We start from the raw sequence: 24,161 nt of genomic DNA, 5'->3' as shown, positions 1-24,161 counted from the left end.
ATAGGATCTCACTTGTATATGAAATCTAAAAAGCAACACACAGATTTAAAAAATTCAAGCTTATAAATACAGAGAACAGATTGGTTTTTATCAGCAGAAGCAGAATGGGGATGGGTGAAGAGAGTCAAAATGTACAAACTTTAATTATAAAATAAATAAACCATAGGCATGTAAAGTACAGAATGATGACTATTATAAATAATACTGTCCTGTATATTTGAAAGTTCCTAAGATAGGAGATCTTGAAAGTTCTATCACAAGAAAAATAATTCTGTAACTATTAATTATTACAGTTATTAACTGGACTTATTATGGTGATCATTTCATAATATCTACAAATAGCAAATCATTATGTTGTATACATAAAACTAATATAATGCTATATGTTAAATTATACATCAATTAAAAAAATACATGGTAAAATGGTGCCATGAATTATATAACACTTTTGAATATTTATTTTATCAATCATAATAGCATCTCTTACCATTAAAACCTACATATAAAAAGTATATTAGTTTGATGCTCAGGCAACTTTTCAAGCACAAATGTATTTTTGGAAAGCCTGCATTAATTTCTTAGTTCACTAAGATTCAGTGGCCCTTGTATTAGAAACTACTGAAGTAAATGATCCATAAGATATATGGCAAACAGACATACACACCTATAGATAATCTCTAATGGCAATTTTAATTCTGAAAATGTAAAGCTACCTTAGACATTATGAGGCAATTTAATAGAGTATAAATCCTTTGGAAAAAAGTATGACACAATACTGTCATCAGTTCAGTCTGCAAATCCACAAACTAGGTGATAATTTCAGCACTGGTTAACTCACTTCATATGCCAATACAGAATTTATCAAAGAGCTAAAGAAAAAAACACATATTACTAATATATACTGTTAACACAGGAAATTACCAAAACAAAATAGAAACAAGATAGGTATATTTGTGCATGTATGTATACATATATATAAAATATATATTCTGTATATATTTTTAGATATAATTAAACATATATTAATTTAAACATGATTATAGTTATTAGCTGTAGATCGAATTGTGTCTAGTACCCATAGTCATATGTTGACGCCCTAACTCCCAATATGATGGTCTTTGGAGATGGAGCCTTTGGGAGATATTTAGATCCAGATGAGGTAACAAAGGTGGGGCCACCAAAGTGAGATTATAAGAAGTGGAAGAGACACCTGAGCATGCGCTCTCTCTTCCATGTGAGGACACAGGGCAAAGCAACCATTTACAAGTCAGGAAGAGGTCCTCACCAGACTCTGATTATAGGACACCTTGACCACGGGCTTCCAACCTTCAGAACTGTGAGAAAATAAATTTCTATTATTTAAGCCACTCACTCTAAGGTATTTTGTTATGGTAGCCCAAAGGAGACTAATATATTATTCTTTCTAATGTCATTCCAGTTTGTTTGTTTGTTTTTTCAATAAACCATCAATAGTAAAATCCATAGTAATAAAAGCATTATGGTACTGGCCTAAAAACAAACATATAGATTAATAGAACAGAATAGAGAGCCCAGAAATAAAGCCATGCTTTTATAGTCAATTAATATTTCACAAAAGAGGCAAACCATACAATGGGCTAAAGATAGTCTAATAGTGTTGAGAATATTGGATAGATATGGACAAAAAAATTAAATGAAACTTTCTTCTTACACCATACACAAGAATAAACTCAGAATGGATTAAAGACTTAAATTATAAAGTCAAGCCCATAAAAAAAGAAAAAATAGGAGTAAAATCTTGGACATTTCTTATAGCAATATTTTTTTCTGATATATCTCATCAAACAAGGGAAACAAAAGAAAAAGTAAAGACAGTAGTACATCAAACTAAAAAGTTTTTGCATAGCAAAAGAAACCATCAACATGAAAAGATGACCCACTGAATGGGAGAATATATTTGCCAGTACATCTAGATTTAATAACCAAATTTTATAAAGAACTTATAAAATGCAACACCAATAAAACAAACAATCCAACTAAAAACAAAGGACCTAAATAGACATCTTTCCAAAGACAACATCTAGATGGCCAATAGACATATGAAAAGATGTTCTATGTCATTAATTGTCTGAGAAATGCAAATTCAAACCACAATGACGTATCACCTATCAGAATATCAATCATCAGTAAATCAACAAACAAGTGTTGACAAGGATGTGGAGCAAAGGGAACCTTCATGAACTTTTGTTGGGAATGCAGATTGATGCAGCCACTGTAAAAAGCAATACAGAACTAATTCAAAAAATTAAAAATAAAACTAATAGTGGAAAAGCAATTCCACTTTTGAGAATTTATCTGAAGAAACCCAAAATACTAATTGAAAGACTATATGGACCCTTACATTCATGCAGCCTTATTTATAATAGCCAAGATTTGGAAGCAGCCTAAATGTCCATCAGTAGATAAGTGGGTTAAAAAGCTGTAGTACATTTATACAGTGGAATATTACTCAGCGATAAAAATGGAAATCTTAGCCTTTTCCACAGCATGGATGAACCTGGAGAATGTTATGCTAATTGAAACAAACCAGTCAGAGAACTACAAGTACCATACAATTTCACTCACATGTGGAATCTAATGAACAAACTGAACTCACAAGCAAAATAGAGACAGACTCATAGAGAGCAGGCTGACAGCTGTCAGGGGCGGGGTGCTGGCTGGAGAGGGTGGAAGGATTGAACAAAATATAAAAAGAGAAAAACAACAATGTGGTAATTGCTCAGGGTGGGGGAAGGGTGGAGGGAGGTGGAGGAAGGTATAGGTGGGATAAATGGTGATGGACAGAGACTTGACAGAGTGCAGATAATGTGTTGTAGAATTGTGTACCTAAAGCCTGTATAATTTTGTTAACCAGTGTCACCCCAATAAATTCAATATAAAGGGAAAATAAGAGTAAATTCCAGAGATCATGATCTTTCACCCCTAAGTACTTCAGCATACATTGCTTAAGAAAAAAAAAGGATATTCTCTTAATCATAGTACAATTTCAAAATTCAGGAAATTTACCATTCATAAAACATTATAATCTAACATGTAGTCCATTTGAGAATTTTACCAATTTCTTTTTTTAACCCAGTCTCATACATTGCACTTAATTGCATTATTTTTAGTATCTCTCCTTTAATGTGAAATTCCTTAGCTATTTTTTGTCTTTTATAACATTGACATTTTTTTTCTAAATATGTTTTTATTGAATTTTAGATAGAGAGGGAGAGAGATAGACACATTGATCAGCTGCCTCCTATATACCCCCTACTGGGGATTGAGCTGGCAATCCAGACATATGCCCTGACCAGGAACCCAACAGGTGACATCTTGGTGGATGGGTCGACACTCAAACCACTGAGCCACAGAGGTTGGGTGACACTGACATTTTTTAAGAAATATCTTTCAATTTGTGTTGTCTGATTGCTCGACCATTATTAGATTTGGATTATGTATTTCTAATAAATAAGTGATATTGTGTCTTTCTCTGTGCATCATCACATCAGAAGACCGCTAGTAATAGTTTCTTCCATGTTTAATGATAATAACTTTGATAAGTTTGCCCAGATTATTTCAACTTCAGTGATTTATTTCCTCTTGTAATTATTCAATATCCTGCGGGTAGAACCTTTGAGATTATGTGAATGCCTTGCTCCCTCACCAACTCTCAGCAATTGTTTTAAACCCATGGACTATTACAGGCATAACTTTTTTATTGTGTTTTGCTTTATTGTGCTTCACAGATACTACATTTTTACAAATTGAAGTTTTGACCCTCTACCAGCAAAAAGACTATGACTCAGTGAAGGTTTAGATGTTGGTTAGCATTTTTAGCACTAAAGCATTTTTGAATTAAGGTATGCACATTGTTTTTTTAGACTCAATGTTACTGCACACTTAATAGATGACAGTATAGTATTAACATAACTTTTATATGCACTGGGAAGTTGAAAAATGTGTGTGACTTGATTTTTTGTAATATTTGCTTTATTGCAGTGGTCAGAAATTGAACCTGTAATTTCCAAGGTATGCTTGCAATGCCTATATCAGTTATTATATGATGGTTTCAGAATAATGTTTTTTCTAAGTATATCATTCCCTATACATTCATATATTTACACTCCACGGAAAAGAAGAGTGTTCCTCACTGTCTATTTTTGAGCTCAAACTGGGGGGTTACTTTAGACTGAGTGAGCAGGAAAGGGTTATATAAAATGATGATAATTTCACCGTGAACTGAAAGATGAAAATAATCCAGGAAAGAGCATTCTGGGCATAGACACGTGAAAGTGTAAATACTGTTTTCTGCCCAAAGTTTGGCAACATAACTCTAATTAAATCATCTGTAAATTAAACACCTCAGAGATAAGCTATGTACATCAAAAAGCTAATTAAGACTTCCGGTCAAGATGGTGGCGTAGGTAAACGCAGTATCGCGTCCTCCCACAACCACATCAAAGTTACAACTAAACTACAGAACAACCATCATTCAAAACCGCCTGAAATCAAGCTGAATGGAAGTCGTACAACTACGGAACTAAGGGGAAAAAAAAAAAGCAGGTACATCCAGACCGGTAGGAGGGGCGGCGGCGCGAGGGGGGGCCGGCAGCGCGCAGCGGCGAGACAGGCTGGTCCCACACCCAAGCGTGGTGGATAAAAATCAGGAGGCTCCCGCGGCTGGGAAGGTCCTTCCTGAGGACTGAGGGGTCCCCGTCCCACACCAGGTGCCCCGCTCAGGTTTCCAGTGCCAGGAAGAGAAGTCCCCATAACTTCTGGCTGGAAAAACCAGCGGGAACTGAGGCTCAGGGAAGCTGAAGCGGCTGGAGCCCCAGGCAGCTCCCTAAAGGGCCCGCGCACGGACTTATCGACTCTCTCCCTCTAAGCTCGGAGGGGAGGCAGCTCGAGGGGCACCAGAGACACACAGGGAAGAACTGAGCTGTTTGGCACTGGAGCGAGAGCTGGAGAGGGGGCTTCCTCGGGGACAAACGTGCTGTCAGAGGCCTTTGTTCCTTTGGTGAACCCTTCCCCGGGGACGGCAGACAGAAGCCATATCTGGGACTCCAGCAACCTGGCTCACACTGGTAGCCCCGCCCTGCTGACTCCCTGAGGCCCCGCCCCGCCCCACACAACTTCAACAAGCTGTTGCCACTTGCTTAACCATAGGATTGGCCGGTCTTGGATCCTGCTTCAGGTTTTTCCTAAATTCTTTCAAACGAGCAGCACCGGGTCTCAGCGAGCCCCATACCTCTCATTAAGTAATACACAGAAACAAACACAGGGAGGCAGCCAAAATGAGGATACAAAGAAACAGGTCCCAAATGAAAGAACAGAACAAAACCCCAATAAAAGAACTAAGCGAAAGGGAGATAAGCAACCTAACAGATACTGAGTTCAAAATACTGCTTATAAGGATGCTCAATGAACTTAGTGAGAACCTCAGTGAACTTAGGGAGGGCATCAAGAGCATAAAAAAGGACCAGTTAGAAATCATGGATACACAGTTAGAATTAAAGGAGGCATTAACTGAAATAAAGAATAATTTACACAGCTTCAATAATAGAGTATGTAGATCCAAGGAGCAAACCATCGATTTGGAATATAAGGAAGCAAAAAATCCCCAATCAGAAGAGCAAAAAGAAAAAAGAATCCAAAAAAATGAGGATAGAGTAAGGAGCCTCTGGGATAACTTCAAGCGTGCCAACATTCGCATCTTGGGGGTGCCCGAAGGAGAAGAGCGAGAACAAGAAATTGAAAACCTGTTTGAAACAATAATGGCAGAAAACTTTCCTAACTTGGTGAAGGAAACAGACATACAAGTCCAGGAAGCACAGAGAGTCCCAAACAAGATGAACCCCAAGAGGCCCACACCAAGACACATCATCATCAAAATGCAAAAGGTTCAAGACAAAGAGAGAATATTAAAAGCAGCAAGAGAAAGGCAGCTAGTTACCTACAAGGGAGTACCCATTAGGCTGTCAGCTGATTTCTCAAAAGAAACTTTGCAGGCCAGAAGGGAGTGGCAAGAAATATTCAGAGTGATGAAAACCAAGAACCTACAACCAAAATTACTCTATCCTGCAAAGCTGTCATTTAGAATCGATGGACATACAAAAACTTTCCCAGACAAGAAAAAGTTAAAGGAGTTCATCACCACCAAACCGTTATTATATGAAATGATGAAGGGTCTTTTTGAAGAAAAAGATAAAATGTATGAACAAACAAAATGGCAATGAATACATATCTATCAACAATGGAATCTACAAACAAAATGAACAGGAAGAACAGAAACATTCTCATAGATACAGAGAACATTTTATTGGTTGCCAGTTGGGAAGGGGGTTGGGGGAATGGGTGAAAAAGGTGAAGGGATTAAGAAGCACAAACTCATTGCTAGACTGACAAACCTCAAAGGGAAAGGGGTTGGGGGGGTGGGAAGAAATAAACCAAAGAACTTATATGCATAACCAATGGACACAGACAATAGTGTGGGAAAAGGTGGGAGGGGGGCGGGAGTGGGGAGGAGGGGGTCAATGGGGGAAAAATGTGGAACATCTGTAATACATTTTACATCCAACAATAAAGATTTGGAAAAATAAAAAAAAATAAAAGAGTCTGCAAATAAAAAAAAAAAACAAAACAGCTAATTAATTGAAAGCAAACCAGTTTTTCAGGGATCACAGTTTGAATCCAATATGCCCAGGACAGTCTCAATATATGTCTAATTCCTTGTCATCATAATTAATAAAAGCCTTTTTATAATTCCCAAAGTCCAAAATTTGGGTTATAAATATTGTGATTACCCTTGTCCATAGACCCTAAGAAGTAAACAAATTGTAATAGGTCTTCCCAGGGAGGGCAAGACTTGGTTGTACCATTGACACACAGTTCATACCCAAACACATAAAACTTTCTATTTTTCATGTTCTGAAAATTAGATAGGTCCCCATTTAGTTGATCATTGCATTAGTTGCTAACTCCTACAACAAAAAGTGCATCTTAACCCAATTTCTACCATTACATTTTATGTGTATCCCTTTATCTTGGTGGATAAATATGAGCACTGTGTTATGTGCAGAGTTGTTTATGGGTGTGAATGCTCTGACAACCACAAATCTGGTTGGGTTACTTTACAGAAAAAAATCTACACGGAAAAATAGGATGAAAGAAAATCATCTGAAACAATCTAGTATAAAAGAATAGGAAAAGAGAAATGTTAAAACACTTCAGAATGGAGTTATTTGAGGCTTACCTTAACATAACATCAAAATGCTGAACAGTTTTATACCTGGGATGGGTTGATTTACTGAGCAGGCAACTGCCTTGACACAGCTGTGATTTAACCTGTTTCCTTGACCTTCACTAAGGACCAATATTAGGAATGGATACATAAACATGGCCATATGAATGGCCATTGTATTTTCTGTAAAATTATGACAGATGGTACTTTCTTTTTTGCTTATGTTTTGTTTAATTTATTGGTTATAGAAAGAGAGAAGAAGGTGAGGGAGAGAGAGAGAAAAAAAGGAGAAACATCGATTTGTTGTTCCACATGCTTATGCAATCATTGGTGGATTCTTGTATGCGCCCTGACTGGGGATTGAACCCACACTCGTGGCATATCAGGACAATGCTCTAATCAACTGAGCTACCTGGGTGGGGCAGAAGGTACTTTTTTTTATGTGGACAACATGACATCTCTCTCAGACATCGGAACTGGCAAAAATTTTAGCCCTCTTAGTCAGGTGTCATGCTTTCTTTTCTTATCTAATGAGATTATTGTAATTCAATGTTGCTTTTCTTTTGATTAATACAAAATTTAGGCTAGTGTTATTGAATATTTCTCCATTCCTCCCTCTGCATATTTAATACCCTCTTCTATATCTATCCCTGGATATTGCTGTATCTGTCATTAAAATCTTTTCTGTATATAATAGGTATGTAAATTTTAATTAAAAAAGGAATTCTGATACCCTCTTTAGGTAAACTAATGATAACTGAAATAGGAATATGTTTAGGATACTGTCATTAGATACAAAATCAAACTATTTTATTAGATTAGAACCTAGCAATACATAGTTATATATGTATATACATATATATATATATATATATATATATATATATATATACTGGAAACTTGATAAACTTTTGGATTATATCAAATTATTACATGGTAAGTTAATACAGGGTGAACAAAAAAAGGATTACCATTATTTGTATGGAAAATACAAGAATTGATAAGTAATAATACAAGAATAAACTGTTTTGTATACTCAAAACTATAAACCTACTTTTGCCCACCAATGTATTTTGTTTTGAAATTGGTGTAGTATTGAGACAACAAACAAATGCCACAGAGAGAAAGATCCAAATGGCAATGGAGTAGCTGGATGTTACACTCACCTCCTCCCTCGACCAAACTGGAATTACAACTAAATTATAGAACAATCATCCTGAATAACTAAAGACTGGCTAAAGAGAAGTTTTATAACCAAGGATTTACAAAAGAAGCCACATCAAAACTAATAGGTACAGCAGAGACACATAAAGGGCTGGCCCTACTTTCATGGGTGGCAGCTGATGTACCAGAGGAATATCTCAGGTGTGGGGGGTTCCCACCCTGAGAAGCATGGAGATAAACCTCAAGCTGAGCTCCCCAGCTCAGAGCAGCAGAGCGGGGGGGAAAGGCACCCACATCACATCTGGCTGTGAAAAGCAGCAGGTATTCTGTCTGCTAGGAGTCCTCTAGGGACACAGGCATTCTCTTAAAAAGCCAAGGCACAAAATTTCTTTTGCAGAAATTCACCTTGGGCTCTGACAAAGAGAGGATGGAATAGACTAGAGAGTCATGTCAGGAGTGTCTGAATTTTGTGGCTCTGGGGAAAGAGCTGAAGGGACAGCCACCAGGATTCCTGTGCCGAGTCATTCTCCCATACCTCCAACACCATCTTTCCTGGGTGAAGCACTGTCCTCCATGAAGAATCAGCCTGCAGGAAAGCAATAAGCTTACACTCTGGCTTCCCTCTCACACAACCCTGTGGAACTTATGCCCTGCTAAGGAGTATAATAGTCAGTGGTGCTTTCAGTAACTGAGCATAAGTAACAAGCAGTCAGCAAGCAGAGGCAGGTGGAGGCAGATCTCAGGGCACCTTGGGACATTTGCTGATCTGTTCATGGTCCTGATGCTGGTAAAAGCCAGATTTGGTATGCAGCTTGGTCCTTCCCCCATGCACCCAGGCCCAGCAGGAGCAACCATAAGATGTTGATTACTTGTTTCTTTCAAGAGTCCCAGAACTAACACGCACAGTGGCCAGCTTCAGACAACATCAGAACTGGATCCAATAAGCTTCACAAGCAGCATATCCAAAGAGAAATCTTGGCAGCACCAAACTCTGCTGAGATGAGTTCACTTCATGTGATCAGAACCTGTATAGCAACATGCATGCCATGGTGATCACTGAGCCTTTCAGTCAGCCAGCCTGAGGGTCAATCTCACCAACAAATAGGCCAATAGCAATCAAGACTCAATTACAACAGAAAGGCCCACATAACCCACACAAGGAACATTCCTAGAGCACCCAGCTCAGGTGATCAAGGAGACTGCAACACTGGTACCACAAGACACCTTCCACATAAAGTCACTTTACCAAGATGGAGAGTCATGGAGAGTCAAAGCAGATCTACCTGATACATAGAAGCAAACACAATAAGGCAGCCAAATGAGAAGAAAAGGAAACAGGCCCCAAATAAAAGAACAAGAGAATTCTCCAGAAAAAGAACTAAATAAAATGGAGTCAAGCACATTATCAAATATAGAGTTCAAAATAATGGTTATAAGGATGCTCAACAGCATGAAAAAGGATATAGAAACATTAAAAAAGACCAGTCAGAAATGAAGAGTACAATATTTAAAATGAAGAATACACAGGAAGGAATAAACAATAGCTTAGATGAAGCAGAGGATCAAATAAGTGATTTGGAAGACAGGGTAGAAAAAAAAAAAAACAATCAGAGCTGAAAAAAGAAATGTTTTAATGAGAACAACATGAAGCATAACAACATCTGAATTATATAGGTGCCAGAAGATGAGAGAGAGCAAGTGATTGAGAAGCTATTTGGAGAAATAATGACTAAAAATTTCCTTAACCTTGTGAAGAAAAAACACACACAAATCCAGGCAGCAAAGAGAGTCCCAAACAACATAGACCCAAAGAGGCCCTAACATCATAATTGAAATGGCAAAGACAAAGGGAGAATCTTTAAAGCTACAAGAAAAAAGCAGTTAACTACCTGCGGGGCAGCTCCCATAAGACTAAGCTGATTTCTCAAGAGAAACATTTCAGGCCATGAAATTAAAACAGTAATCAAAAATCTCCTCACGATCAAAAGTCCTGGACCAGATGGCTTCATGGGCAAATTTTATTGACATTCAAAGAACTAACATCTATACTTCTCAAACTATTCCAAGAAATTCAAGAGGAGTAAAGACTCCCAAGCTCAATTTACAAGGCCAGCATTATCCTAATTCCCAAACCAGATTATGATACTACAAAGAAAGAAAATTATAAACCAATATCTCTGACAACATAGATGCCCAAATCCTCAATAAAATATTAGCAAACTGAATCCAGCAATACATTAAAAAGATCATACACCATGATCAGGTAGGATTATATTCCAGGCATGTAAGGTTGGTATAATATCCACAGATCAATAAATGTGATATACCACATAAGCAAAATGAAGAATAAAAGCCACAGAATCATATCAATAGATGCAGAAAAGGCATTTGATAAAATTCAGCACCCATTTATAGTAAAAACACTCAGCAAAGTGGGGATAGAAGGAACACACCTCAACATAATAAGGGCCATATATGACAAACCCACAGCTAACATTATACTCGGTTGGCAAAACTACAAGTGTTTCCCTCAAAATCAGGAACAAGACAGAATGCCTTCTTTCATCACTCTTATTCAACATACTACTGGAAGTCCTAGTCACAGCAATCAGACAATAAGAAAAAAGTGAAAAGCATCCAAATTGGAAAGAAAGAAGTAAAACTGTCATTATTTGCAAATGACATGATTCTGTATGATTATTGGACTCAAAAGATTCCACAAAAAAGCTACTGGAATTGATAAATAAATTCAGTAAAGTAGCAGGATACAAAGTAAATATCTAGATATCAGTTGCATTGTAATACACCAATAATGAACTAGCAGAAAGGGAAACTAAGAAAGCTAGCCCATTCACAGCTGCTTAAAAAAAACAAAAACTAAATAATAAATTTAACCAAGGATGAATAAAATTTGTACTTGAAAAATTATAAGACACTGGGGGAAAATATTGAAAAAGATACAAATAAGTAGAAGTATATACTGTGTTCATAGATAGAAAAAATTAAATCATTAAAATGTCCATATTACCCAAAGCAATGTGTAGATTCAACACAATTCTAATCAAGATCCTAATGGCATATTTCACAGACCTAGATAAAAAAAATTCCAAAACTTTGTAAGAGACCACAAAAGACCCCAAATAACGAAAGCAATCTTCAGAAAGAAGAAAATTGGAAGAATCTCACTTTGATACCTTGTATCAAACTGTGCTACAAGTCCATAGTAATCAAAACAGCATGGTACTGGCACAAAAATAGACATATAGATCAGTGGAACTGAATAGAGAGGATAGAAAGAAATTCTTGCTTTTATAGTCAATTAATATTTTACAAAAGATGCAAAATCATACAATGGGTTAAAGATAGTCTATTCAATAAATGGTGTGAAAATTGAGCAGGAATGTGAAAAAAACATGAAACTACATCATTTTCTTACACCATACAAAAGAATATACTCAAAATGTATTAAAGACTTAAATGTTAGACTCAAAACTATGAAAAATCCTAGAAGGAAACATAGACAGTAAAATCTTGGACATTTCTCATAACAATATTTTTTCTGGTATATATCTCATCAAACAAGGGAAACAAAAATATAAATAAATAAACACATGGGACTACACCAAACTAAAAAGTTTTTGCACAGCAAAGAAAACTATTAACAAAATGAAAAGACAACCAACTGAATGTGAGAACATATTCACCAATAAATTTGATAAGGGTTTAAGATCTAAATTTTTTAAAAAATCTATAAACTCAACACCAAAAAAAACAAACAATCCAATTGAAAAATGAGCAAAGGACCTGCAAAGACATACAGGTGGCCAATAGACATACGAAAAGATGCTCAGCATCATTAATCATCATAGAAATGCCAACAAATTGAACAATCTGGATGTCATGGGTAAATTAAAATTACAATGAGATATCACCTAACATCGGTCAGAATGGCTATTATCAATAAATCAACATACAATAAGGTAGTGATGATGTAGAGAAAAGGGAATCCTCATGCATTTTTGGTGGGAATGCAGAATGGTGTAGCCACTGTGGAAAGCAGTATGGAGTTACCTCAAAAAGTAAAAAAAATGGACTTGCCTTATGACCTAGTGATTCCATTTTTGAGAATGTATCCAAAGAAACATGAAATACTAATTGAAAGAATATATGCAGCCCAGTTAGTGTGGCTCAGTGGTTGAGCATCATCTCGTGCAACAAGTGGTCACAAGTTTGATTCCCAGTCAGGGCACATGGGGTCAGTCCCCAGTAGGGAACATGCAGGAGGCAGCTGATCAATGGCTCGCTCTCTCTCACACACATCTATGTTTCTATCTCTTTCTTCCTCTCTCTTCCTCTCTCTCTAAAAATCAATAAAAATATATTTTTTAAAAAATAAAGAAAGAATATATGCACTCCTATGTTCACTGCAGCATTATTTACAATAGCCAAGATTTGGAAGCAATCCATCAGTAGGTGAGTGGATAGAACAACTATGGTACATTTACACAATGGAATACTACTCAGTCATAAGAAAAGAAAATTTTACCCTTTGTGACAGCATGGATGGACCTAGAGAACATTATGCTAAGTGAAATAAGCCAGTCAGAGAAAAACAAGTACATTATGATTTCAATCATATGTGGAATCTAATGAACAAATGAACTAACAAGGAAAATAGAGATAAATTTATAGATAGAGACCAGGCTTACAGCTGTCAGATATTGGCTGGGGGGGTCAGGTGGAGGGACTGAGCAAATAAGGGGAAAAAAAGAGAAAGAATTCAGGGACATGTACAATAGTGTGGTGATTGCCAGGGGAATGGGGAGGATTGTATAAGGTGATAAAGGGTGATGGGTGAAGACTTGACTTCGGGTGGTGAAAAAGTTAAGAAAAAAATTTTAAAAAGTGCCACAGAAAGCCCTGGCTGGCTTGGCTTAAAGGTTAGAGCATTGGCCCACGGACCAGAGAGTCCTGGGTTCGGTTCCCACTAAGGGTGGTGACCACTCAATGTATCTCTCTCACATTGATGTTTCTCTCTCTTCCCCCCTCTCTCCCGCCTGCTCTATCTGAAGATAAATGCAAAAATGTCCTCGGGTGAGGATAAAAAAAAAAGTGCCAAAGAAATTCAGTTGAATAAAATATTTTATAAATACTTTATAAAATACATAAAGAAATACATGGTGCTTTGCAATCTAATGAAAATTTTAATGTAATGACTAACCACTTATGAGCAGGGACTTTTTCAACAAGAAACATCCTTGACAAGCTTTCTCGTTACTTTTTACAGCGCCCACAACGAAGAAATAAGTATGTAACAGTTGGTTTGTCTATTTAGAACACTTAAATTATGCAGAGACTTAATGACCTGTGCCTGAGGTTAGTACACAAAATACTTCCATGCAAAAAAGCACTGATATAATAGAAACTGTCAGTAAATTGCAAAGGCTGGAAGCAGTTGGTATCAATCATGTTTTCCTAATTTGATGAGAACAAATTGCAATCACAAGAAACAGAACCAAACCAGGCAATTAGAGCAGGAAACAAAATCATGTAAAAAAAAAACATTCTTATTTAACATAACCAGTTAAAGTGAGTAATTGTGAATGTAAAAGGAAAGCAAAAGCAGAACTCAGAGTTGGGGTTCCTCTACTCTGAGACATTGAAGCAACCTCACTGTAATGAGCCTGGTTTCGAACCTCAGCGCAGAAGAGAATTCATAGGTGTGAAAACTGTTGACTTCTTATCTTTTGCAATGGTATGGTTGGAACTGGAGATTACTATGCTGAGTTAAATAAACCAGTCAGAGAAAGACAAATACCATGTGACCTCACTCACATGTGGAATCTAATGAACAAAATAACCAGATGAACAAAGTAGAAACAAAGGCATGGATACATGGAACAAACAGAGCTGTCAGAGGGAGGCAGGTTTGGGACTGGATGAAATAAGGTAAAGGGATTAACCAAATAAATATACATATGTAACACATAGACACAAACAACAGTGTGGCGGGGGCCAGAAGGAAAGGGGCACAGAGGTAGGTAAAAATAGGAAAAGGGAATATAAATAGGGACGGAAAGAGACTGCTTGGAGCAATGGGAGCACAATGCAGTTTGCAGATTATGTTTTATTAAGTTGTACACTTGAAACCAATGTCACCCCAATATATTCAATAAAAATATAAATAATAAATAAATATTGATTTAAAAAATGAAAATAAATTTAAAATATAAAAATTAATTAATTTTAGAATGAAAAAAACTGCTGCCTTCTTAACCTAGTAAAGAAAAGAAAAGCGTTAGCTTAAGTAGAAACTATTAACATTTGTAATTTAGTCTAAGAAGTTACTGAGTTATTAGTATTTCTTGAAATCTTATTTTAGGGCATTGGTTCCTTAATTTTTCTGTACATTAGAACGATGTAGTATAGTTTAAAAAGATGTTGATGCCTGGCTCCTACCCCCAGGTGTTCACTTAATATGAGATCTGGGCATTAGTGCTAAAATAAATATAGGAATGCTGCTATCTGTTCAAAATCTTGAATTCAATTATTTTGGAATAAATCAGAAGTGGGATTGCTAGTTCATATGGTAATTCTATTTTTAATTTTTTGAGGAACAGTCAGACCATTTTCTATAGGGGCTGTACCAGTCTACATTCCCACCAGCAATGAATGAGGGCTCCCTTTTCTCCACACCCCTCCAACACTTGTTATTACTTGTCTTGTTGATAATAGTCATTCTAACAAGTGTGAGGTGGTATCACATTGTAGTTTTGATTTGCATTTTCCCAATGGCTGATAAAGTTGAACATCTTTTCATATATCTGTTGGACATTTGTATGTCTTCTTGAGAGAGTGTCTGTTCAGATCCTCTGCCCAATTATTCATTGGGTTGTTTGTTTGGTGTTAAATGTTATATGAGTTCTTTTTTTTCTTTATTTCTTTATTGATATTAGAGAGAAAAGGAGAGGGAGAGAGAGATAGAAACATCGATGAGAGAGAACATCTATTGGCCGCCTCCTGCATGCCCCTCACTGGGTATTTGGCCCACAACCTGGGTATGTGCCCTGACCAGGAATGGAACCAGCAACCTCTTGGTGCATGGGTCAATGCTCAACTAATGAGCCACACCAGCTGGGCATTAATTTTCTATATATTTTGGATAGTAATCCTTTGTTGGAACTGTTGTTTGAAAAATATCATCTCTCATTTGGTTTGTTGCCTTTTGTTTTGTTGTCAGTTTATTTTGCTGTGCAGAAACTTTTTAGTTTGATATAGTCCCATTCATTTATTATTTGCCTTTACTTCCCTTGCCTGTGGAGTCAAATTCATAAAATATTCTCCATGACCAAAGTCCTAAGTTTACTACCTATGTTTTATTCTATATAATTTATTGTTTCAGATCTTATATTTGGGTCTTTGATCCATTTTGAATTAATTTTTGTTTATGGGGACAAACTGTAATCAGGTTTCATTTTCTTGCATGTGGCTTTCCAATTTTCCCAGCACCACTTATTTAAGAGGCTTTCTCTTCTTCACTGTGTGTTTTGGCTCCTTTGTTGCAAATTATCTGTCCATATACATGTGGTTTTATTTCTGGTTTCTCCTCAATTCTGTTCCATTGATCTGCATGTCTGTTTTTCTGCCAATACCATGCTGTTTTGAAAATAGTAGCTCTCTAATATTATTTGAAGTCAGGTGGTGTGACACCTCAAGCTTCATTCTTTTTACTCAAGATTTCTTTGGCTATTTGAGGTCTTTTGTGATTCCATACAAATTTGATGATTTTTTTGTTCCATTTCTTTAAAAAATGACATTGGGGCCCTGGTTAATTTTGCTCAGTGGTCAGAGCTCAGCCTGTGGACCAAAAGGTTGTGGGTTTGATTCCCAGTAAAGGGCATGTATCTGAGGTGCAGGTTAGATCCCCAGCCCTGGTCATGGTTGTGCTGAAGGCAAACAATTGATGTGTCTCTCTCACATAGATGTTTCTCTCTCTCTCTCTCTCTCTCTCTCTCCCTCTTTTCCACTCTATCTAAGAATCAATGGAAGAAGGTTAAAAAAAAACACACTGGGATTTTGATGGGGATTGCACTAAATCTGTATATTGCTTTGAGTAATATGGCCATTTTAACTGTGTTGATTCTTCCAATCCATGAACATGGAATATCTTTCTATTTCGTTGTGTCTTTTCTATCTCTTTTAAAAAATGCTTTGTATTTTTCAGTATACAGATTTTTCATATTCTTTGTTAAGTTTATTTCTAGGTATTTTATTCTTTTGGTAGCAATTTCAAATAAAATTGTTTTTTCTTTTCTTTCTTCTTTTTTTTAATGAAGTTTTGTTTTAGAATATAGAAACTCAGTGGAATTTTGTACATTGATTTTGTATCCTGTCACTTTAATGTATTTGTTGATTGTTACTAATAGTTTTTTGGTGGTATCTTTAGGGTTTTCTATGCACAAAATCATGTCATCTGCAAATAGTGACACTTTTACTTCTTCATTCCCAATTTGGATGGCTTTTATTTCTTTCTTTTGCCAAATTGCTATGGCTGGGACTTTCAATACTATGTTAAATAAGAGTGGTAAGAGTTGGCAATCTTGTCTTGTTCCTGATTTTAGAGGAAAAACTTTCAGTTACATAAATGACCTTTATTATGTTGAGGTATTTTCCTTCTATACCTATTTTACTGAGGGTTTTAATCATAAATGGATGTTGTATCTTATCAAGTGATTCTTCTGCATCTATTGATAAGATCATATATTTTTTTTCCTTTCTTTTCTTAATATGGTGTATTACATTGATTGATTTGTGTATATTGAACCATTCTTGTGCTGCTAGAATGAACCCCACTTGATTGTGAGGTATTATTTATTTAATGTATTGTTGTATTCTATTTGCTATTATTTTATTTAAGATTTTTGCATCTGTGTTTATCATTTTAAAAATTGATTTAGGTTGTTGTTGTACTATTGAATTTTAGGGGTTCCTTAATTTTTGGATATTAATATGGTTTGAAAATATTTTGTCCCATTCCATAGGTTGCCTTTTCACCCTGTTGGTGGTTTTCTTTGTTGTGCAGAAGTTTTTTAGTTTGATGTAGCCCCACTTGTCTGATTTTAATTCTGTTCCTATGCTTCCCATAAAATCCATAAAATCATTGCCAAGACCAATTTCATGAAGTTTTCCCCTCATGCTTTCTACTAGGAGTTTTATAGTTTTCAGTTTTTTGTTTAAGTTTTTAATCCATTTTCAGTTGATTTATGTACATGGTGTAAGATAAGGGTCTAATTTCAGGTTTTTGTATGTAGAAATCAATTTTCCCAGCATCATTTGTTGATGAGACTATCCTTTCCACATTGCATATTTCTTGAGATTCTTATCAAAGCTCAGTTAATCATGTATAAATTATCTTCTGTATGTTTGATTTAGTCTTATTTAATATATGTCTGTCTTCATACCAGTAATATACTGTTCTGATTACTGCAACTTTGTAATATATTTTGAAATCTGGAAATGTGATGTCTCCAGTTTTGTTCTTCTTGCTCAAAATGTATTTGCCTATGCATAGTCTTTTGTGGTTACATATGAATTTTAGAATTTTTTCTATTTATGCAAAACCTCAATGTCCATTGACAAATGAATGAATAAAGAAAATGTGGTATATGCACACAATGAAATAGCCTTTAGCCTTAAAAAAAAAAAAAAAGAAAGAAAGAAAGAAAGATAGCCCTGGTCGGTTTGGCTCAGCAGTTAGAGCATCGGCCTGCAGTCCAGAGAGACCGGGTTCAGTTCCCACTAATGGCATATACCTCGGTTGCAGTTTGTCCCCGGCCCTGGTTGGTCATGCGGGTGGCAGCCACTCGATGTGTCCCTTTCACATCGATGTTTCTCTCTCTCTCTCTCTCTCTTCCTCTCTCTCCCTCCAACTCTATCTGAACAAAAAATGAAAAAATGTCCTCGGACAAGGATAAAAAAATAAAAATATATATATATATTTTTTTTAAAAGATAGATTGAAATATATGACAGTATGGATGAGCCTTCGGGACATTATGTTGAATGGAATAAGCCAGTCACAGAAATACAAATACTGTATTATTCCACTTAAATAAGGTATCTAAAGTAGTCAAATTTATAGACTCAAAAAGTCCAAATGGTGGTTTCCAGGGTATGGGACAAAGTGGAAATGGGACTTACTAATCAATGGGTATAAATTGTCAGTCTAGCAAACTAGATAAGCTATACACATCTGCTGCGCAACACTGTACCTTGAGTCAATAATAATGTATTGTGCACTTAAATATTTGTTAAGAGGAGTAAAACTTATAGTAAATCTTTTACCACAGTAAAATAAAATAATAACAAAAGTGTTCTTTAAAAAATCAGTTAAATAAATTTATATAATGTATTGGGTGTTATTTGTATTAAAAATGCATTATCTTGCCCTGGCTGGTGTGGCTAATTGTTTAGAGCACTGGTCCACGCACCAAAGGGTCGCAGGTTCCATTCCCAGTCAAGGGTACGTACCTGAATTGCAAGTTTAATCCTTGGCCCCAGTCAGGGTGCATGCAGGAGGCAATCAATTGATGTATCTCTCTCACATTGATGTTTCTCTCTCTCTTTCTCTTTCTCTCTCCCCCTCCCTACCTTCCTCTCTCTCTAAAAATCAAGAGGGGGAAATACCTTTAGGTGAGGATTAACAACAAAAAAAAATGCATTATTTTTATGAACCCCCAGTATAAAGACACTCTTTAAGTGTCTTTAAAATACCCTTAAGTTTCTAATCATATGAAATACTCAAGTGTTATAGTGCAATTCATTATATCTCTAACTGTCCAGGTCAAAAAAACTGAAAAACATTGGATTGAGCAATGTTACACAGGTTTATTGACTGTAAAGGCTTATTAGAGTTAGTGTTGTTAATTTCCTCATTCTTTGGCAAGATAATAGTTTATAACCAGCTCCCCAAAAGAAATAGATATAGCAAAGAACAAAGGAAAAAAGTATTGTCACTGTAAACCACCAAGCAATTTAAAAATTGAAGTATGTTCTTATATAAATGTGGATCCACAATCTTCTGCATACTTTGCTTAATATAAAGTTAATGAAATCTGTCTCTTTGCCAGTCAAGTGTGTCCAATACTACCGTGACATTATATCAGTCTGGTCCACTCTCATTACAAGTAACTTCCCTATGTCTAGCCATGTTTTCACTCAAATCATCTGGAACTCATATGACAGTTTCTAAAGTGGCTACACAGAACTTTTTCCAGTGTCTTGTCCCCTGAATATCACTGTATATCATGCTTCCTCTTTTCTGTGAAAATCAAGAGCCTGCACAATGAACTCACTTAGCTTCTCTCCTCTCCATTTAACATTTTTATATCTTTATTCATCATCACCTTTCATCTTGTATCAGCAGTAAGTCAGTCCTTCAAGGATAATACCTTGATCTCTTTTTTTATTCCCTCTATGCTTTTCCTAGGTCATGATACAGCCATTTGACATTTTTTTCATTTTTGAATATTCAGCACCTCCTTCTTTACTCATTTATCATTATCAACACAATGCTTTGTCTACTCTGTCCTAAAACATTCCCTTTGTAAGCTTTTGTACTACTATTACATCATTAGATTCTTATTCCTTTCACTGATTATTTTCTTACCCTTTTAATTTACCATCAAATCATTCTTTTGCTGCTTATTCTATATATTCTGTACTTATTCTGTTCTTAACCATCAACAACTATCAACTTAAAACCATCTTCACATTGGCTTTCGTGGCACAAACAATTCGAATCATCTCTCATCTGTGAATCTTCCTCCTCTATTCCGAGCTGGCTCCATTTTATCCCGAGCTCTGTGGAAAAAAAAAAATGTTTCCAAAGCATTTATTTGCTTCTTTTTCTCCAGATCTCTTCTCTACCTTTGGTATTTCATTAACTCCTAAACACTTGACTACTATTTCTTCACAAATGATTTCCCAATCTGAATCTCTAACACCTTCTTAACATTCTATTTGCTTTTCCAACTACCTTGGGTACCTCTGCACTTCAGTGTTCTGTTGGCACTGTAAACGTGACATCTTTTCTTCTCCCTTAAAGCTAGCTCCTCTCTCTGACTTTAATGTTTCTGAAAATGGCAAAATTTCCTACCTCAATCAGGTTTGAATATTAAATTAAATTTTCTTTCCTCTTTTACTTCACCATTTCTATGCTGTTGGTTACTAAGGCTTAACAATTCTATCTCCATCATATATTTTCATATATCACTTTATTTATTTTCTCATTGCCACCACTTTAGTTTAGGCATTTATTAGCTCTTGCCACAAACAGTGTGGTTTCTAATGAGTTTCTCTTACCTCCATTCTACCATATATATTTCCATCAGATTAAGTTTTCCAAGGCTATTTAATACACTTACTCTCCAGCCCTGGCCAGTTTGGCTCAGTGGTTAGAGCGTCGGCCTGCGGTCCGGAGAGACCCGGGTTCGGTTCCCGCTAAGGGCACGTACTTCAGTTGCAGTTTGTCCCCGGCCCTGGTTGGTCGTGCGGGTGGCAGCCACTCGATGTGTCCCTTCACGTTGATGTTTCTCACTCTCTCCCCCTTCCTCTCTCTCCCTCCCATTCTATCTGAACAAAAAATGGAAAAATATCCTCGGGTGAGGATAAAAAAAAAAAAATACACTTACTCTCCTGCTAAAAAAACCTCCCTAGCTCCCAGTCTTCAGTGAGTAATAGGTAAGGAACCTCTACAAAGTGGCTCTCATCTAGCTTGCCAACATATTCACATATAATTTGCACTTAAACTGAACTGTTTCCAGAATATGTTGCATAATTTCCTTTTATGTGGCTCACAGTATACTACCTACTCTGCCTGAGTGACTCTTCATTCTTTCTCTGAAAGTCATGACACAGCTTAAATTGAACTACTATTTTGAAGAAATATGTTCTAATTCATCCATCCAACTATTCCTGAGCTTCTCTGATATGCACTAATGATACAACATAATATAAGCATGGTTTCTTCCCTCAGGAGGGAACCACCTCTTCACTCCAGTGGAATGTTACTCTATCCTCTCGATTTCTATAACATAGCATATCTTTCCCATTCTACTAATTCCACAAAGATCTTTATGATGGTTATTTGTATATAAATCATAGAGTTATTTATCAAAGTGCTTTTAAAACTTCTTACCGAGTAGTCAAGAAATATTTGTGAGTTCGATGGGGTAGTGGGGGCAAAAAGCAGTCCCCAGAGATCCCTTGGCAGCCCCATCACTGCTGCCAGCCTGTGACTATCATACCCCAGGAGCAGCCATGGCTGTCACTGCTGGCCCCAGGCACTGTCACTGTGAGCATCCAGGCCTAGACCCAGCACCCGCCCTCCACCCCCACATTCAGCGCTGCTGACCCCAAGTTTGGCACCATAGGCAGACATGGAGAGTGGTGAGCCCCATGGCCTCAAGTTAGTGATGCCTGCCAGCAGACTCAAGAAGGTCATCACAAGGAAGGTTTGGAGGACAGTAAAATGGTTCAATGTAAGAAGTGGATATGGCCCAGCCAGTGTGGTTTAATGGATTGAGTGTTGTCCCATGGACTGAGAGATCTTGGTTGGATTCCCGGTGAGGGCACATGCCCAGACTGTGGGCTGGATCCCCAGTAGGGGGAGTGCAGGAGGCAGCCGATTGATGTTTCTCTCTCACATTGATGTTTCTATCTCTCTCTCCCTTCCTCTCTCTCTAAAAATCAATAAAAAACATATATATATGTATTTTTTAAAACAGAACTGGATATAATTTCATTAACAGGAATGACACCAAGAAAGATGTATTTGCACACCAGACTTCTATAAAGAAGAAGAACCCCAGGAAGTACCTTCCAGTGTAGGAAATGGAGAGACTGTAGAGTTGGATGTTGTTGAAGGAGAAAAGGGTATGGAGGTAGCAAATGCTATAGGCCCTGGTGGAATTCCAGTTCAAGGCAGGAAATATGTGAGCAGTAGACAATAATCACTGTAGACACTTTCCAAGACACATGGTCCTCTGCACAATTACCAGCAGAATTACCAGAAGAGTGAGAATGAGGAAAAGAATGAGGGATCAGAGAGTACTCTTTAAGGCCAGGCCCAACAGCACTGGCCCTATTGCAGGCGATGGTTCCCACCTTCCTACCTGTGGAGATCCCAGGGGCGTCCACCATAGTACTCCAGCCCTCCTGTGCAGGAGGGTGCTGACAACCAGGATGCAGGAGAACAAGGTAGACCAGTAAGACAGAATACATATCAAGGTTATAGACCATGTTCCACATGGCCCTCCTTACCAAAGATAGCCTAAAGAGAACAACAGTGCAGAAGATAAGAAAAATCAAGGACGGAAGATCCAAGGTCAGCAGCCACCTCAACATTGGTACTTCTACAGACACCCAGAAAGCCCTAAACCACAAGAAATCAAAGAGACAAAAGCAGCCAATCCACCAGCTGAGAATTCATCGGTTTGGTTCTGGAGGCTGAGTAAATGCTGGCTTACCATCTCTACCATCATTGGGTTTAATCATCCAACAAGAAGAAATTAATATAAAATTCTAGCAATAAGAAATGAACAAAAGATTGGGGCTGAAGACCTTAAGTGCTTGCTTTTGGCCCATTGACCAGATAACTAGAACTATCTACATTATCTATGAGGCACGGGGTTTTCATTATTTTTATCTAAAGATGTCTCTTTTTAGTAATGATAAATTTTTATTAAAGTTTATTTTTTTTTCAATAAACCTTTAAAAGTTTTTAAATTTTTTATATCTGGTTAAGTTGAGATTTTTAAGAACCTCATTTTTAATTTTTAATAAAAGTTTACAACTTTATTTTTTTCAAAATAAGCCAACAAATTGAAAGCACCTGTTAGTAAAGGTCTTAAATCAGGGGTGGGGAACATCCAGCCCATGAGCTATATAAGGCCTGAGAAATCATTTGGTCTGGTCTAGCCAAGGCAACCACAGATGAGATCTGAAATTTAATAAATCTAGGAGCTTTTTTCATAGCACCATAAATTTATATTAAGTGAATTATAATAATGTAAATTTTGAGGGACGAGCAAGGAACGTCCATTATAGGATAGAGAGGACACATATGAGCACATGACATGACAGACACATATGCTTCTCATCGGCTGCCCTTGGCCTGCCTGCCTGTATTGCAGCGACTCAGAGAACAGTCAGTGCCAGGCAGGCTGGGAGTGTCCAACTGTGAAAGTGTTCGCACACTGTGGTGAAACTACAGCAATCTGATGATGAGAGGAGATGAGATGAGATGATTCCTCAGGATGTTGATGGCCTTGTCCCCGATGATTGGCAATGATGTTTTTGACTTCTTTGTCAACACAGACAATAACTCCAACCTTTATCCACATGTCCACATTCAACAATCCTCACAAAAATGAGATCTCAGATGAAGTTAAGGAAAGTACAGTACGCACAAAGACCTCAGGAGTTAATGAAATGAACATTCAATATATTCTAAATCTAAGATGCAGAATTAGAATAGTGATCAAAGCAAAATAATACATCTCTGGTAACACACACACTGGAAAGTTATTAAAACTTTAATGGTGTGACAAAGACTACAAAGAAAAGTTGATGCAGATTTTCAATCTTTCCAAGAGAAATGGACAAATGATTATTTTATTGTTGAAGCCAAAGGCAAACCCATGTGCCTAGTTTGTGGCGGTGCATTAGCAGTAATG

General features: G+C 36.8%; 1 pseudogene; it reads left to right on the top strand.

Annotated features, from left to right (window-relative positions):
* Nucleotides 1-8,653: 8,653 nt before the first annotated feature.
* LOC118619688 lies at nucleotides 8,654-22,998 on the top strand (annotated as a pseudogene).
* The last annotated feature ends 1,163 nt before the right edge of the window (nucleotides 22,999-24,161 follow it).

The sequence above is a fragment of the Molossus molossus genome, unplaced genomic scaffold, assembly GCF_014108415.1.
Source record: "Molossus molossus isolate mMolMol1 unplaced genomic scaffold, mMolMol1.p scaffold_m16_p_7, whole genome shotgun sequence".
Taxonomy (NCBI): Eukaryota; Metazoa; Chordata; class Mammalia; order Chiroptera; family Molossidae; genus Molossus; species Molossus molossus.
Note: the sequence above shows the minus strand (reverse complement) of the source record. Positions and strands in the feature narration are given on the sequence as shown.